This window comes from Rosa rugosa, chromosome 2 (genome assembly GCF_958449725.1).
Source record: "Rosa rugosa chromosome 2, drRosRugo1.1, whole genome shotgun sequence".
Classification (NCBI taxonomy): Eukaryota; Viridiplantae; Streptophyta; class Magnoliopsida; order Rosales; family Rosaceae; genus Rosa; species Rosa rugosa.
The window spans coordinates 41,355,843-41,372,017 of NC_084821.1; the positions used below are offsets into that span (position 1 = coordinate 41,355,843).

Below are 16,175 nucleotides of genomic sequence, written 5' to 3' on the forward strand. Positions count from 1 at the left end.
AAAGGTAATGCATAATATATAAGATTTGAGAAATAACCATGGGTATCACTTAAAGCGTACTTATCACATGGATTGGATGGTAATAGAGTTCATGCAATATCACTACAAAAAAAAATTGCAATAGCCACGGCGCCTTGCCGTAGCGAAAAGCTATTTTGCCGTAGCAAAAAAGCATTTGCAACGGCTCTGCGACGGCAAAGCTTCCGACGCCGTTGGTGGCGTCGCCAATATCTTTTGCCACGGCATTTAGCCGTAGCAGACCACTTTTGCGACGGCAAAATTTTTGCGACACTTACTCTGCGACGGTTTTATGCTACCCCTAATGCCGTCGCCATTACAAAATATACTACGGCAAATTGCCGTCGCAGCATAATTAATATTAAGATAATTATATTACTTCCCGCCAAAATTTGTTTCCTACTAAATTTTTTTCCCGCCACTTTTTTTTTGGCTGCCAAACTAATTTGCTTCCCGCCAATTTTTCAATAGGAAATTTTACTACGGTCTCGTTGCCGTAGCTTCGGTGTGGTGTTATATAGAAATATATTCTTGGCTACGGCAATTCACTGATGTTAGTAGCCAACCAATATTTTTTTTTTAATAAAACCTGTATTTTTGCAATATCCAAAAATGGGATAAAAATATCATGAATACACAACACATATATTGTTCATTAGCTCATCTATTTCATTGCAATGTAATTAAATTGTTGCAGTGTCAGTATAGGTAATTAGAAGAAGTACAAATTAAGTTATACTAGAAATGGCACCCCGCGCGTTGCCGCGAGACTTGAAATTTAGCAGAAACAGAGGTGCAATGAGAAATAAGAGGAATCTCAGAAGTATATGAACCTACAAAGTATAGCAAATTAGCAACTAAGGCCATAGGTAGAGAAACATAGAATTTCATTGCAAAGTATAAGAAAACTTGTTATTGTTTCTTTCTATGCATAAAATTTGTACTTCACAATCGAACTGAAAAACACAAATCTAAGTGATTGTCAACCATTAACCACCACGATAGTCTTCAACTTCCAAAAAGAATTTTCCTTGGACGATTTGATTTCCTACTGTTGACCTGCAAAAGTAGATAACTAACAACACTGTTAACATGATTGAAGAGAAGTATTGTAATACAAATTATTGGCAGGTTAATTTTCTTATGTAAACCTCAGTTTTTAATGTATCCAACAAAGTACAATGTATTATTTGTAGGCCTGACAATAGGATTGAAAAAAAGCAACCCAAGAACTCAAAAAAGTAAATATCAGGATTGAAAAATGCAGGATTATAACCAGATCGAAACTATAAGTATAAGGCTCCAACTGCAGTTTAGTTCTCTGCTCTAAATAGAATTATACTCCTGTAGATAGCCACCGCCAAAAAATGCAGCAAAAACCAGGGCATTCTCATTTATATCACTACAGCTATCACTATGCCAAAAACTGCATCACACTACACTTTTTAGACAACGAAAAAAAAAATTCCGTTGTGTGATCACTGAAACTGCTTCACACAACAGGTTTAATGAGATTGGCGTTGTATAAGGAGGTCGTACATCAATTTTTTTGGGTCCAAGATTATTGTACAACAGTTTTAAGGATTTGTCTGTTGTCTGAATGTAAAAAAAAATTCCCCCTCACCTTGCTCAAATTTGGGTCGAAATTTTGACTCACCTTGCACAACAGTATTGTTGTATATGTTGTATGAGAGTAAGTTGCAAAATAACATACAACGCATTTTTTTGTTTCCGTTGTGCAAGTTTGGAAGAAAATCACATGTACCCCAAAATGTGAGTGAGTAGCCCCAAAAAGGCCAATATTTGAGTGAAATGCTGGTACACGATAGTAAGCTCCTACAACGGAATGACTTATTTTTGTTGTGTGAATGTGCGATGGTAATCCTAGGCGGGAAAAATGAGTTTGTCCCTTTGCACTAGGCGGGAGATTTGCTAGTTGGATCTATAAGCTGAAGTTTCATTGTATATTATCAGACAACCAAAATTATTTTGTGTGTTGTCTGAATTGGTTATACAAATAAAAAATTAAACTTAAATGCACTTTGTCTACCACACTCTGACAAGAATTAATAGCTAGGGCATACATACTGGGTTCCCATCTTCGACAAAACAGCAAAACTTAAATGTACTTGGCCGTTTTCAACACTGGGGTAGCTAGTCTTCGACAAAAACCTGAAAACTCATATCTCAAAGCAAAACCCCCGCCGTGTTCTTCTCTTTACGGATCGAACCCATCTTCATCTCCAAACCCATCTTCTTCTCATAACCCATCTTCTTAGAACACCATCTTCTGAAAACACGGGATTAGGGTTTTCAATTTGGGGATTTGGAAGAGGAGGAAAAGGGGGGAGGGGGGAGTTTCTCGGTACATTAATCGATAAATCTGGATGAAGAAGATGAGGAGGAAGACGAAGACTCAACAATAACAAGAACAACGAGCTGGGTTACTTGGAACAGTAGCGGAAGAAGATCATCGTCGATATCCTCTGCCCGAGGTGGTCTGTTTGTCAAGGTAAAGTTTGGAATTGGGCAAAAATACTTGAGCTGCAAGTGTTTGAATTCTATTTTTGTTCCGTTTAGGAATTTGGGGTGAGCGCGACTTCCTTAATTGGTACTGCATGTGCAATCATTCATATTCTTCTCTTTGGTTGTTCTAACTTTACCTTGTTAGATGATTGTCAAGTCCTCCGATTTCTGTCAGGTGTTAAAGAGATGGGTATATTTTCAAATGTAAATGTTAGTTGTCCAAAAGTGGGTGCCATCTTTGTTTGGTGAAAGACCATTCTTTTTACTCTGTTAATTCTTGGTAGATTATACTTATTTGATCGTTTTGTTAATTGGTTTGTGGACTTTGTGGTTAGTAGTTGTTTATTGAATTGTTGGTGAAATCTTTTCTTTATTATGTTTTGTATGAACAACTTGGTTGTAATTTAGATATTCTTGTTGTCTGTTGGTACTTAGTAAATCTTCTTGAGTGGAAGCCTATGTATGTGTGTGCATTGAATGAAACAAGTTTAGATTTTTTTGTTGTTCTGAAGTTGGTTTTGGTTTTCGAGTTGCAGGGAGAAATCAAAGTTCTAAGAACAACAAATCTGGGTCGAAATTTGCTTCTGATTCTAAAAGTGGATCTCGAAAGAAAATCGAATGTCAATGCTGTAGGATACCATTCCCATTTTGTTGAACTTCAGGTGTGTTTTTTTGGCTCAAGGATTATTCGTATTATGAGCTCAAATTGCAGTTCGTTTTGTAATGTATACTACACAGTGTTTGAGAGCAAAAGAACTTAACTTTTTTAGAGGTAGACTTATGAGAGTGAAACTGGTTTTCCTGTTTTTTTTTTTACATATAGTAATTAAGTTAAAAGTATAAATAAACCGCCTTGTGTTCTGTTCTTGTAATCAAGATACCGAATTGAAGTACATAGTAATGTGAACTGGTCAATGAGGGTGGCTTATATGTTGAGTTATTTTCCCACTTTTGACAATGTGAATAACTTTGATAATGCATTGAGTTTTGGTGAAGTATTGATGTAGGGATTTCAGTTCTCTATTAATTTAGTCTGGATATGCTTTTGGTTTATACAAAACAGGAGTATTTAATTTTGAAGGTCCGCCTTAAATTCTCGGCTCCATGCAGTGGCGGAACTATTAAGGGGCCGGTGGTGGCCCTGGCCCCCCCAAACTTTTCACTTGCACACATGGGCACATGTAATTGGTGTATAGATTTAATATGATTTAGACAAGAAGTATGAGATTGGCCCCCCCATAACATATTTCATAATTGTTCGGCCCCCTCAAATGGAACTCTCTAGTTCCGCCACTGGCTCCATGTTTTGGTTTTGGTTTTGCTTTTAACCACTGCTTTTGTTGTATAGGGTTTTATCCATTAGAGTTGGGAGATTGAAGCTAGCTAGAGTTAAGCAAGAGTATTGTTGGGAGCTTAACTGTAACTACCATCAGTATGTGTTACCTTTTCTTACTATTTCAACTCAAGTTGGCAAGTCTCAGGCCGCTGTGTTCCATGTCACTTTAATTTACTTATGCTCGCCTTCCTATCAAATTGAGATCCATTTAGTTTCAAGTTATACGGGTAGTCAGTTTCTACATCAAACACAATGGCAGTGCTAACTTCAGCTCGTCCAATCCATTCAAATCCGAAAATTAGTCTAGTCTTGTTCAGGCCAATGATGCCATGCAAATCTTCCTTTCAGGATATGAAATATGACCTGGGAGACAACAGGGTGGCTACCCTGTGGGATTCATTTTTCTATTTTTAATCTAACCCTTCAGTAAAATATTAAAAGAATCTATCTTTTGACTCTTGGATAGAGCCTTGCAATATCGACGTGTCATCTCCTTTGATGGCAGTGTGTTGTGCACATAGAAATTTGATAAAATAATGGAACATTTTGGTAGCAACCATCTTAGGGGTTGAGGGTTGTTTTCTCTAAAATAATGCTCTTTGTTCTTAATTTGCTGATTATATGCTTTCAAATAACAGAGTCAAGGCAGCCATTAATTACCAGACTCTCTCTCCAAAGGATTTAGCAAAGTCTGCTTTCAGAAGGGGGCTGGTCGAACTTGCTGGTATTTTTTTCTTCTGTTTGCAGAGGTAGTTTTTGCAGTTCTTGTGATGTCTTAGACTTTATAACGTCTTGTTTCAATATTTATAATTCCTCTTGTACTCTTAATTTTATCTTATATATATCTTTCTTCATTTCCGTAGTGCCCTAGCAATGAAGTTCATCAGCCTTTGGACCTTGCTCTTGTCTTCGTTGGTACAGAGGTAAGAACACTGGATATCCTCCTATTATCATGTAACTTTCTTTATGTGTTCCAAATTCCAAAGAAATCCTTTTTATATTTGCTACCTGTTACTATAGCTGGAGAAATATGCAAAACTAAGTCAATAGTTTCATATGATTCATGACTTCCTATGCTAACTTAATTTATTCTGGATTGTTTGTAAGCTCGAACTTAATTTGGCCATTCATGTTTGTTTATTTTTCAAAGTACTTTATGTTTTCATATTTGGCCAATTAATGCATAGATGATTTGCTAGAATCAGCAGTCTGCTTGTTTTGCATTAAGTATGAGACCTTAATCAGCAATCTACAATTTACAATGAGTATAACCATTACACTCTGTCACTGTCTAAGAACCATACAAGGCCTTAATGGTTATGATTGAGACAGCTTCACTTTTTGGATGTGGCTTTGTTATTGACATTGTGATACAGTGAAAACCTTTTTGCTGTTGTTTATTTTTGGGGATACTGAAATAATTCCTTTGTTTCTTAGTTGCAATCTTCGGATATTTCTGCAAGCAAACATGCTGATCCAGCTCTTGTGGACTTACTCAAAGTAAGTAGAATTTGCTAAATTGCATTTAGTCTTTGGTTGGAGTTTATGATTCAGGAGTCAGATCACAAACTACTTTATTTTTCAAAATTTCTGCTTTATTAGCTCAAATTCTATGGTCTCAAACAGGTCTCTTTTACACAATCAAATTTCTCCATGGCATTTCCCGATATTGCTGCATCAGAGAAGGATGCTATGGAAAGTTCTTTAGTGTCAGGGATGTCAGAGATCTGTGGGCAGAATTTTGGATTCAATAATGTTCGTTTCTCGGAGTCATGCTCTATGGACAGTGATAATGTTCAAAAGCTTTCAGACCTGCATTCGGTCCATGTAAGTCCACTTGATAATTGTGTATTACATTATAACTTTTCAGAAACATCACAAAGATTTGGTATATTTTTTTTCCTCAAAAAATTGGACAGTATTATCTTCTTTTGAGGATGGAGAAAAGATCAAGTGGGGAAGCAGATTTGGTGGTGTTCTGCCACAAAGGATCTGATTCTTCAAAGGAACTAGAACACCCAGATTTAGAGAGTAGGTTAACTTGAACTCTACTAGTTGTTTATGTGATTAATTTACTCAAATCACAGTGGTCTAGGATATTTATTATAAGATTGGTCTAGGACAAAGCCATAACACATATTAAAGAACAATGTTGTAGTTATGTGTTGCATTTGCCTTCTGTGATTAATGCTCGCCCTTGAGATAAAACATAAAAAGCAAAGCTTTGCAACTTAATGGCCGTTCAAAGCAATTAATAGTGAAGGTGTCAAGGTGGTCCTTTGGTTTTGAACACTTCGAAGCAATGATTATCTTGTTACATTTGTTCAACCTTATATATACTATATGTGTGTGTTTCAAAATCTGTTTATTAATAAGTTGATAGTCTGTTATATATGCAGTCTTCCCTTACAAAGATCATGTCTTTACCAGCTGATACAGAAGTATACTTTGGTCATGAATATACATTGGTTACTTGAGTTTGCAATACCAGATGTAAAAATAAGTCTTTGTATTTTGTCTTTCTCTGCAGCTTCTTACTTCTGTCATTTTGTCATGTTGCTCATGGGTAGTGTGGCTTTTGATGTGGGAGTATTGTATGCAGCTTCTTGAAACAAGTTGATGTGGTGGCAGAAGCAGAAGAAAAAAAGAGGAGCAGCAGGAGCAAGCATTAGTCGTGGCCGAAGTGGGCAAGCAATCATAAATAGTCCAATAGACAATGATCCATTTCTAGCACACTAATGTCTTTGTCCCGGATGCAATGTTAAACAATAAATTGTCACAAATTCATGATTTTGTGGAACAATGACTAATACGAATTGTATCTTGGTGGATCCAATGTACTTTGAAGTTTAAAATATGGGTTAGAGTAGTATTACTTCATTTGATTGTTTGCATAAAATTTTATTTCCATTTGATCACTACTGTTCATTAGGTAAAATGAATGTTTAAATGATCATACAACAAATTTCTCATTTATCAGACAATGGTTTTTTTAAAAAAATAAGTCTTCTAATTTACTCTCACACAACAAAAAAACACTAGGACCCCGTTGTCTGACAAGGCTTAACAAACAACGGACTTAAACAAATTCTGTTGTCTGAAAGCAACGGCTCAATTGCTGCGCCTGGCATCTGCCGAGCCATCTGTCGAGCTATCAGACAACAGATTTAACACATACCCGTCGTTTGTGTGTTTCTCAGACAACTGTGTTCCACCGTTGTCTGAATTTTCAACAGACAACGGCTCGCTCTACAACGGTGGCACTCCAAATCAGACAACAGTTTCTGTCTGTCGTCTGATACCTTTTTTGGCATAGTGTATATCTAAAATTATCCTTAAAGTGCCTATCAGCATGACAATGTGTTGAGCCAAGGGCACTACAGAACCAAACTTCAGTTTCAACATTGGGAATTCAAGAAAGCAATGAATTTGGCTTTGTCAAACATAAATAGACTTTCAATTAAAAAATGAAGAGGGAATAGTTTTTTCACCAGGTTTAATACCCAATTTGTAATGCCTTCTTGAATAAGATTGATTGAGATTAGTGCTCTAAAGTGTAAAACAGTTTTCTTATTAATGAACATACTACATACATATAAAAGATGTTCATGTAAGCATTTAATCTTTTCTATCGCCTTTCAAATTAGCAAAGAGAATAATTTTGTATGTGTTGTGCAGAGCAAAGAAAAGATAACAAATAATTCTATAAGAACTTAATCAACTTATGGCTTTACTGTATTGCAAGATACCTGAAATTTTTTGGCCTAGCCAGTTCTGCATAAATTGATGTGCCACAAAATAAAGAAAATGCTACAAAACTTCCACTCAGCAAAAGGCCATGGCTTTCCCTGCAATGCAACATTTCAATTTAATCAAAAACTGAAAATAAGCTATAGAAGATAACTAACTAAAGGACCATCAAGTGGAAAACAGTTGCTTTACTGTTACAGAGAAGTCTTTCTGTAAGCTCAATGTCTAGGTCAGAGATATGACCACAACATTATTAAACAGCATTCACAACATCATTATATAATTCATTCCTAATAATGAAAATTAACAAACTAACATATGTGGGTCAAAAGTTCATCGCATAACTTTATGAATGGACAACAATTAGCATTAGCACCATCTATTGGTAATGCCCTTGACAATCAATAGAAGGAAACAAAAATCATTAACATACCTTAAGACAATCACGATCCAACAGAGGCTTGAGCAAATCTCTGTACCCAAAATGTTTCTCAAGAAACTCTCTCACCAGAATCGGCTCATAAAAAGCCCTTGCTGAGAAATCTGCAAGAAATTACATTAAACTTGGAGTTGAGACATCCTACTACATGGCCTAGTTTAAAGAGAAGGAAGGAAAAAATTAAGTGAAAAAACTTAGGGACAGACCAAATTGGGTTGGCCTTAGGCTTTGGTAAAAGCCTCTCCAGTATTCCAAGCCATATCCAAGGTCATCTTGGGGACCAAATCAGGGTTTAAGAACAACCTACCAATTACACAGTAACTGTAAAAGGATATCAAGTTAGAACCAACCAATTTGTATAAGTTATTATTTGAAAGGAACCAAAATGTACATACGGCGTCTACAAATTAAATTGGTTGATACAGGCCAGGTTTGTTCGCCAACTTGATGCAGACCTTGAACTCTCTGTCTTTCCTGCAAGATAAGTTTACTGACGATTTAATAAAGCTAGAGCTCTATGATATTATTAAACACTTTTTTGCATAGAATCTAGAAAACATAAACAAAACAACAATTATTAGAAGCAACACAAACCCGATGCTAACAACAGTCAGAAATTACAGTATCATTCACATACTTTAAGAGGAACTTCAGCTCTGAAAGGCTTACTCGCTCTTTGAATGATGAAACAAAAGATAACAAACAACACCACAAAACGTTACAAAGAAAATTGATTCAAACACGTCTTCAAACCAAACTAAAACAAATACATAAATAACTTAAATTTGACTACACAAAGTACCAAACACAGATAAAGGATTAACCCACAATAGCTGCAGTCAAACCGAACCTTGATGCACAAAGCTGCAATTCCAACCATTTATATCCACAATCTAAACCATCCCTTTACTGCAAATACTTTGCAATTTCTATGATAAAAACCAACAAACAATACATGTCACAACATTTGAAAACAAAATTTACATAAATGACAAAAAACCGAATACTAGACAAAAGTTACCTTCTTCTTTTTGTGTCTTTAGATTTCTATCAAGCTATGGATCTTCCATTCCCTGTTCAAGATGCTGATCCCATAAGCAATCCAAAAAACCAAAACCGATTATTAGCCTTTTTATTGAGGTCTCAACGAAAAACAAGCATAAGTAAACACTCTCAAACAGAACTAGAAAAGAAAAGAAAAATTGAATAATAGTGAACTTAAGTACCTTTCCTATGATTTCACTTCATCATTGGAAGCAATAGCTGATCTATATCAAAATCACATGCCAACACAAAAAAATTAATTAATATTAAGCATTAACATCTAAAATGGACTAACCAACCATCAACAAAAGACTACAAGGACCAAAGTCCCAACTTACAAGTTGCACGAGAAGAAACAAGAAAATTGGGGAAATAAGAAACTAATAATACAAGTTACAACTGTCCTCAAATTGAATGACAAAGATCCTTACTCTATTTAAATTAAAGTCGAACTCCAAATGAGTTGCATAAATGACAATGCATTTACTAATTGCAATTCTAAGAACCTTGTGCTCAAAAACAATATTCATAAAATGATCAATGAAGACCTATAATTTGAATAAGGTGATTGAGACATAATAGGGCTCATTGTGTACCTTTCCACAAAGAAGAAACAAGCCGTCGTGGAGCTGCTATTGGTTCACCAAGCTTGTCTTTCTTCCTATAAGCAGAAAAAATGTTTAGAACCTGTACATATTTCCAGCAAGTTAGCTAGGGCCTAAAATATATTATTAAGAGAAAACCCGGGAAAGTGAACCCGAGTTTCATTTGAAAATTACAAGAGAAACTAATAAGTAGTAACTCGCTACCTTAGAGTGAATTTTCTAATTATACTGCAAAACAATAACAGTGCAGAAAAATGCATGAATAAGACTTCCATCACTCACTGCCTTCTTACCTTGAACTATATTCATTTGATCCCTCTGTTGCCAAGGCTGAACCCATCTCTCCACCATGTACTACTTCTCTTGATTATTTCTGCGACGCTCCATTGAACATATAATAAGTTAAAATTGACCAACTTAAAACTAAAACCACCAAGTATCACAGGGGGAAACATAAAATAAACAAAACATACATACATATTGCCTACTATCTGCAAGGGAACTGAAAAGAAACCAGCTTAGCAGAATAGTAGGTATAGGCTTCTCAATTCATTCTAAGAAACCGGCCATGAACTTTTTCTCAACTCAAAACCTTAATCTCCAATTCACTATCTGCAAACTCAACTAAATAATATCTAATATTTCTGAAGCACCATAGGTCTCAATTTATTTATTTTGGCTAGATAAACATCAGTCTCACCAGGGATTGATCCCCAGCACTGATTCTTCTCAAGGAAGAGAGTGTATAATTATGTCTGAAGATTGAAAGCTAGTTCAAAGAAGAAACATATATATAAGAATTGAGCACACACACACATATAACAACAAGAATGATTCAATTCAACTTTCTGCTGCACCTGTTAATTTAGTCATTATTCATTAACAGAATACACTCAATGCAGTAACATGAATAATTGAAGGAATTTCACTCAATCAAGACTAAATCACACAATCACACATTCACAGTAAACTTAGAAGTAAAAGCATAATTAGTTATTAATTAATTAACAATCAACAGTTAATTCTACTTTTCAAACAGAAGAACAATGCGAAGAACTGAAGAATAATCAACATCAACACCAACACCAATAATCAATGTTTCAACAATCAACACCAATTCATGTATCCAAAATAGATCAGCAGATTCAGTAGTCAGTACCCAACTACCCACTAATTAACCAAAATAATGAAATACAAATTCAAACTTCCAATCGTATCGAAATTTCCGTCGATTTGAATGGAATTTGTAAGAAAATGAATTAAAGGTAGAATCTTTACAATGAAATTAGTTTCCTTTGTACAGAAGATCATCATGGTTTCAAAGGGTATCAAGCAATGACATGGTTTTGGGATTGATTTTAGCAGACTGAAGATTCATTGCGGTTGAAGTTTAGAAATTAGAACTTACCGTTTCGAGGCAGAGGCACGGAGCAGAGGGAGTCTGAGGCAGAGACGCGGTGGAGCTGCGGTGGCTTGGGGGAGGGCGGAGAGCGAAGACCTGCGGTGGAGCTGTGGTGGCTTGGGGGAAGGCGAAGGCCGAAGAGCTGCGGTGGAGCTGCAGTGGCTTGGGGGAGTACGAAGAGCGAAGAGCTGCGGTGGCTGGGTCTGTTTTGCTGGTTTTGGGGATCGAATGAATCGATCTGTTCTGCGGTGGCTTGGGGGAGGGCGACGAGCGAAGAGCTGCGATGGCTTGGGGGATGGTGAAGAGCGAAGAGCTGCGGTCGCTTTTGGGTCTGTTTTGCTGGTTTTGGGGATCGAATGAATCGATCTGTTTTGCGATCAAAAGAAAAGAGCTTAAAAAAAAAAAAGGCCTAAATCCGCCTTGCCAGAAAGAAAAGAAGAGAGTTTGTGTTTAGGTTTCAGATCTCAGGGGAGTTTGTGTTTAGTTCACAGGGAACTAAAATCTAGACGCGCCTAATTTTCGTCTATTGGTGCCTTGGAGCTAGGTTAAGTTTGTAAATAAAGGCTACGGCAATTGCAGCGAAGCATGTATTAGGAAAAATTTTGCTATGGCATTTTTAATGCCGTTGCCATTTAAGCATTTTCATGCTACGGCTCTCCTTTGCCGTCGCAAAATTTTTAATTTTTATGCTACGGCTCCCCTTTGCCGTCGCAAATTTTTTTTTTTTTGCGACGCCTTGTTTCCCGTAGCAAATCTAGGACCATTAGCTACGGCATTTTTGCGCCGACGCTAACTGGGGTGGCCATTGCAATTATTTTTTGTAGTGAATAGTAGTCGTAGGTGAACTTCATGGTGGTGTAATTAATAATAACTTCTAGTTTGAACTTGGTGTAATATATAGAATTGAAGTTGTGTTTGTGTGGTGCGGTGAGACCACGTATATGACTAAAGCAAATATGTTTTGCAATTGTATATGTACGGGATCGTGTATAATAGTTGGTACCGATGAAATGGCGTCATGGCTAGTCAAGTTTGACATTTGTCCTCAAGGTGAGAGTCATGCATGAACTGGTCATATACTTTGAACTTGGTCAAATGGTAGAGGCAAACACGTATAGATGCCTTTCTGCTTTAAAAATATATGCTCCCACATTCTATATGTAGCCATGTGCGTAGATGTTATAAATGGTAATCACCCACTTCTGATACAGCATGGACATAGACATAAGTGTGTATGTATGTAGCATAGGCATGATAATATTCCAATTATGCTATTCAATTAAGGCTGAGTGTCTTGTCCTACCACAGAGGCATGTATGTATATATGTAAAGGGTCATAGACATCAGAAATGTATGAATGCCAGATCGCACTTCCAATGCATAGATATATACAGATATATATGTATAATTTAGGATAAGGACTTAGCTTTTCTGCAGCAGCACCGCGTTGCAGGTCCGACTTCAAAAGGCTCATTGTCGTGAGTCCAGGAGTATTGGAGAGGTCCCAGAGATCTGGTCGCTGCAAGGAGTTGAGTCGCCGGGAGGGTGGATCGTCGGGGTGGGTTGGGTGTCCAAACCTTCCCGGGTGCCCAGAGTAGATTTTTTTTTTTTTTTTTTTTTTTTTTGAGTTTGTAATAGGCAAAGTACCGCTGGGGAGATGAATTGCTGGTCGAAGTGCCGTATGTTGCCGGGAGGCGATGGGGGGGCCGAGATGAAAAGTGAACTCGGAGCGACTGCCAGCGACCGGGATGAGCCACCAGTAGTACATGGAGCTACTGCCAGGTTTGTAGACCAAGGAGAAAGAAACTCCGAACCAAATTCTCTCTTTTCCACCTCTTTTTTCTTTTTGGTTCCCAGAGTGCCTTTGATTCCCAAGAGAACAGAAGTTGGTTAAGGAAACCAGCGGGTACTTATCTCCGGGTTAAGTAGTTGGTACCGATGAGGATTGGGGCCGGGTACCGGAATTTTTTTTTTTTTTTGAAACCCCGGACGTGTCTTGATTCCCGGAGAGTAGTGGGTGAAGGAGGCCAGCAGGTACCGGTGAAGGCAGGGGTACCGGTGAAGGCAAGAGAGTGCCGGAGTCATTCGGGTGCCGGATGCTTAGTGGATACCGGGCGGGGTCGTCGGGTTTCTTTTTTTTTGGAAACTGAGTCTTCGTTGCTCAGGGAGCTTTGGGTTGATGCATGAGGCCAAGAGAGTGCCGGATGCTTAGTGGATACCGGGCGGAATGAGCCTCCACTGACTCGGAGCCGGACTTGAAGTGGTGGACTGAGCTCATCGGTACCGATTCCCGGATTGAGGGGGTTGACATGGCAAGTGGAATTCGGACGCGACCAGTGGGTACCGGTTAGTCTTGTTGTGGTAAGTTCCCGGAAGAATAGAGTGGTACCGGTAAGTGCTGCTGGTAGCATGAGGCAGACCAGAGTAATTATACCGTACGGGAACCAGATTGAGTAGAGGTAGTCACCGAGAAATGAATGGGTGATACCGGTGAAGAGTCAAACCCAGCGGGTCCAAGTAGAGGTCGGTGTCTCCGGGGTGGGTTGACATACGGGACTATATGCAACTGGACCTTGACTCCTTGATGGGTGGTGGTGTGGCAGCGTGATCATGAGTGGTTCTCGTCCATGACCCTTGCTCAAGGTCGGAGGCTCGTTACCCAAACATAGGGACCCTCCTTCTAGCGCCAATGTTTCTACTGAAGAATACGGTAACCGGTAACTAAGAAGCATGATGGGGGGAGAGAGAGAGAGATGACACCGGATGTATAGTGGTTCACCTTGCACTTGGGGCAAGGCTACGTCCACTTAGATATTTTACTATGAGTGATGTCAAGTGACCTTTGTAGTGATACAATTGTGGGGATCATGGATCCATCCCTTCTAAGAAGGGGAGGACTTCCTTTTATAGCTAAGGGAAGTCCCCATCTATTCTATATTTCCGATGTGGGATACAATGTACATATTGCTTCTCTTGAAGCCTCTTGGGGAGCATGGGAGGTGGCCTCCCAACTAGATACCGGCCGACCTCCACCATGACAAAGTAGCTCGGGTGTCGGCCTACCGGATGCATGCCATAGGCGGGGCTAGCCATGTCGTGGGGCCCACCTATGAGGTCGTTGATTATGCTTGGCGGTATGTAATATATGTGGTATGTACAGCAACGAAGCATGAATCAAAAATTGATTTCTAAACTAAGTGTGACCGCCGTTGCTGCCTCTAGCGTCGCCGCTGTCCACCACCAGCCTAGGGCTGGCACAGTCCCTATCCATGACGCCATGGATGGCGTCCATCATGGTGATAACGCCCCAGGTGATGATGCAATCACCAACTTTGCTTCCAATAGCGTTTCAGACGCTCATGCCCAACCAAAATCCTCATTGGTTCCTCATTGGTTGCTTCTACGGCCTCTCGCTCATTTTACAAAGCCTGTTTCTTAAGGAAATTAGGACTGAGACCGTCCTATGCAAATGATATGAAAATACTCATTCTGTTCTAACATAGAATCCATGGGAATTCTATGGACTGATTCAACCAACTTGCGGACGTTTAAATATTTCATGATGTTGGTTGACACGCAAACACGCTGGTCACATGTTGTGCCATTGTCCACTTGTAATGCTGCTTAAGCTACACTCCTAGCACATATCATGACAATGGGCTCACTCCCCGGATCATCCTATTCTGTCAAATTGGACTTGACAATGCTAGAGAGTTCACATCGAAGACTTTCAATGGTTATTGCATTGGGACTGATGTTGGACATCATATTCCCATGTACACACCCAAATGGTCTCGCGGAAACGACTACGATGGGCGTCAGGATATTGGTAATGTGCACCAACCTCCTTAGATCCGCTTGGGGTGATGCAATATCGTATGCAGGTATGCTAATTCGTCTACGACCCACCGCCACTCAATCTACCTCTGCGTTACAACTACTGACTGGGTACAAGAATCGTACTTACGCATATTTGAATGTGCCATTTACGTGTCAATTGTGCCGCCACAACGCTCTGTGATGGGTCTTTCTAGACGAATGGGCAACTACGTTGGATTTGAGACTCAAACAATCGTCCGCCACTTCATACCCTTGCAAGGCGATCTCCTTACCACTAGATTTGCGGGTTGTCACTTTGATGAGACAGTCTTCCCATCGTTAGGGGGAGATAAGAACACGGATGTTCAGCAGGAACGATAGGAATTGTCGTGGCATGTCCCCACTATGTCTCATCTCGATCCCCGTTAAAGTGACGAGATCACACAAATATGCTGCAAACATGCCTGCAAGGATGGACGTCCCTACGAGAAGACGTAGCGCCACCCTACACGGAGGTAGGCATGGCGCCAAGTCGCCAACTCCAAAGAGAGTGGCACTCTAGCGTTATAGGCCATGGCCCCAGCTAGGATGCGTGGGAGGCCCGTGGGTTCGAATGATACTTTGGCACATTCCAATCCTTCGACCATCAAGACTCAAAATCCGTCTCATGAGAATCTTCGGATTATGGTTATCGTTGGGGGACGCCTCAACGTCAGAACCTATTCTTGAGAATATATAGCTCTATGAAAATTACACTAGTGCATGTACATGAGACGTGGGATAGAAACTCCATCATAATTGATGATTTCGTTGTGCATGAGTTTGTTGAGTTCGATGATATCGAACCACGCTCCGTTGATGAATAAATGCCAACGTAGAGAAATTTGGCCTAAATGGAAAGATGTGATACAGGTTAAGTTGGATTCTCTAACGAATAGGAAGGTTTTTGAGCCAATGATGTCAACACCTCCTAACATAAAACTTGTTGACTAATGGGTCTTCGTTAGAAAGCGTAGTGAGAAAAAGATATGGTAATCTAGCCTTATGGCGCAAGGCTTCTCATAAAACGCCCTGGAATCGACTACGATGAGACATATTCTCTGGTAATGGATGTCATTGCACTCCACTACCCTGTCAGTTTGGTAGTTTCCGAATAACTGGTCATGCAGCTTACAAATGTGGTCAACCACGTATCTTTATGGGGATCTAGATACATAATATACATGAAGGTTCATG

General features: G+C 39.1%; 3 long non-coding RNA genes across 5 annotated transcripts; 1 reads left to right on the top strand and 2 right to left on the bottom strand.

The window, feature by feature from the left end:
* The first annotated feature begins 1,507 nt into the window (after positions 1-1,507).
* LOC133732977 (uncharacterized) lies at positions 1,508-6,726 on the top strand. Of its 3 annotated transcripts, none has more exons than XR_009857434.1 (7): positions 1,508-2,530; positions 3,081-3,206; positions 4,519-4,629; positions 4,744-4,803; positions 5,318-5,380; positions 5,507-5,707; positions 6,411-6,726. It is a non-coding gene; the product is annotated as an uncharacterized LOC133732977 (long non-coding RNA). The 3 variants fall into 3 exon arrangements; XR_009857433.1 differs by having other exon boundaries at positions 6,483-6,722; XR_009857432.1 differs by lacking the exon at positions 6,411-6,726 and adding an exon at positions 5,800-6,086 and having other exon boundaries at positions 2,107-2,530.
* A 913-nt stretch (positions 6,727-7,639) lies between these two features.
* Positions 7,640-9,070, bottom strand: LOC133734140 (uncharacterized). Its single transcript, XR_009858104.1, has 4 exons — positions 8,465-9,070; positions 8,276-8,390; positions 8,064-8,173; positions 7,640-7,728 (listed from the first exon to the last, which is right to left on the bottom strand). It is a non-coding gene; the product is annotated as an uncharacterized LOC133734140 (long non-coding RNA).
* Positions 9,071-9,090: 20 nt separating this feature from the next.
* LOC133734142 (uncharacterized) lies at positions 9,091-9,808 on the bottom strand. The gene is made up of 3 exons (XR_009858105.1): positions 9,710-9,808; positions 9,296-9,337; positions 9,091-9,154 (listed from the first exon to the last, which is right to left on the bottom strand). It is a non-coding gene; the product is annotated as an uncharacterized LOC133734142 (long non-coding RNA).
* Between the last annotated feature and the right edge of the window lie 6,367 nt (positions 9,809-16,175).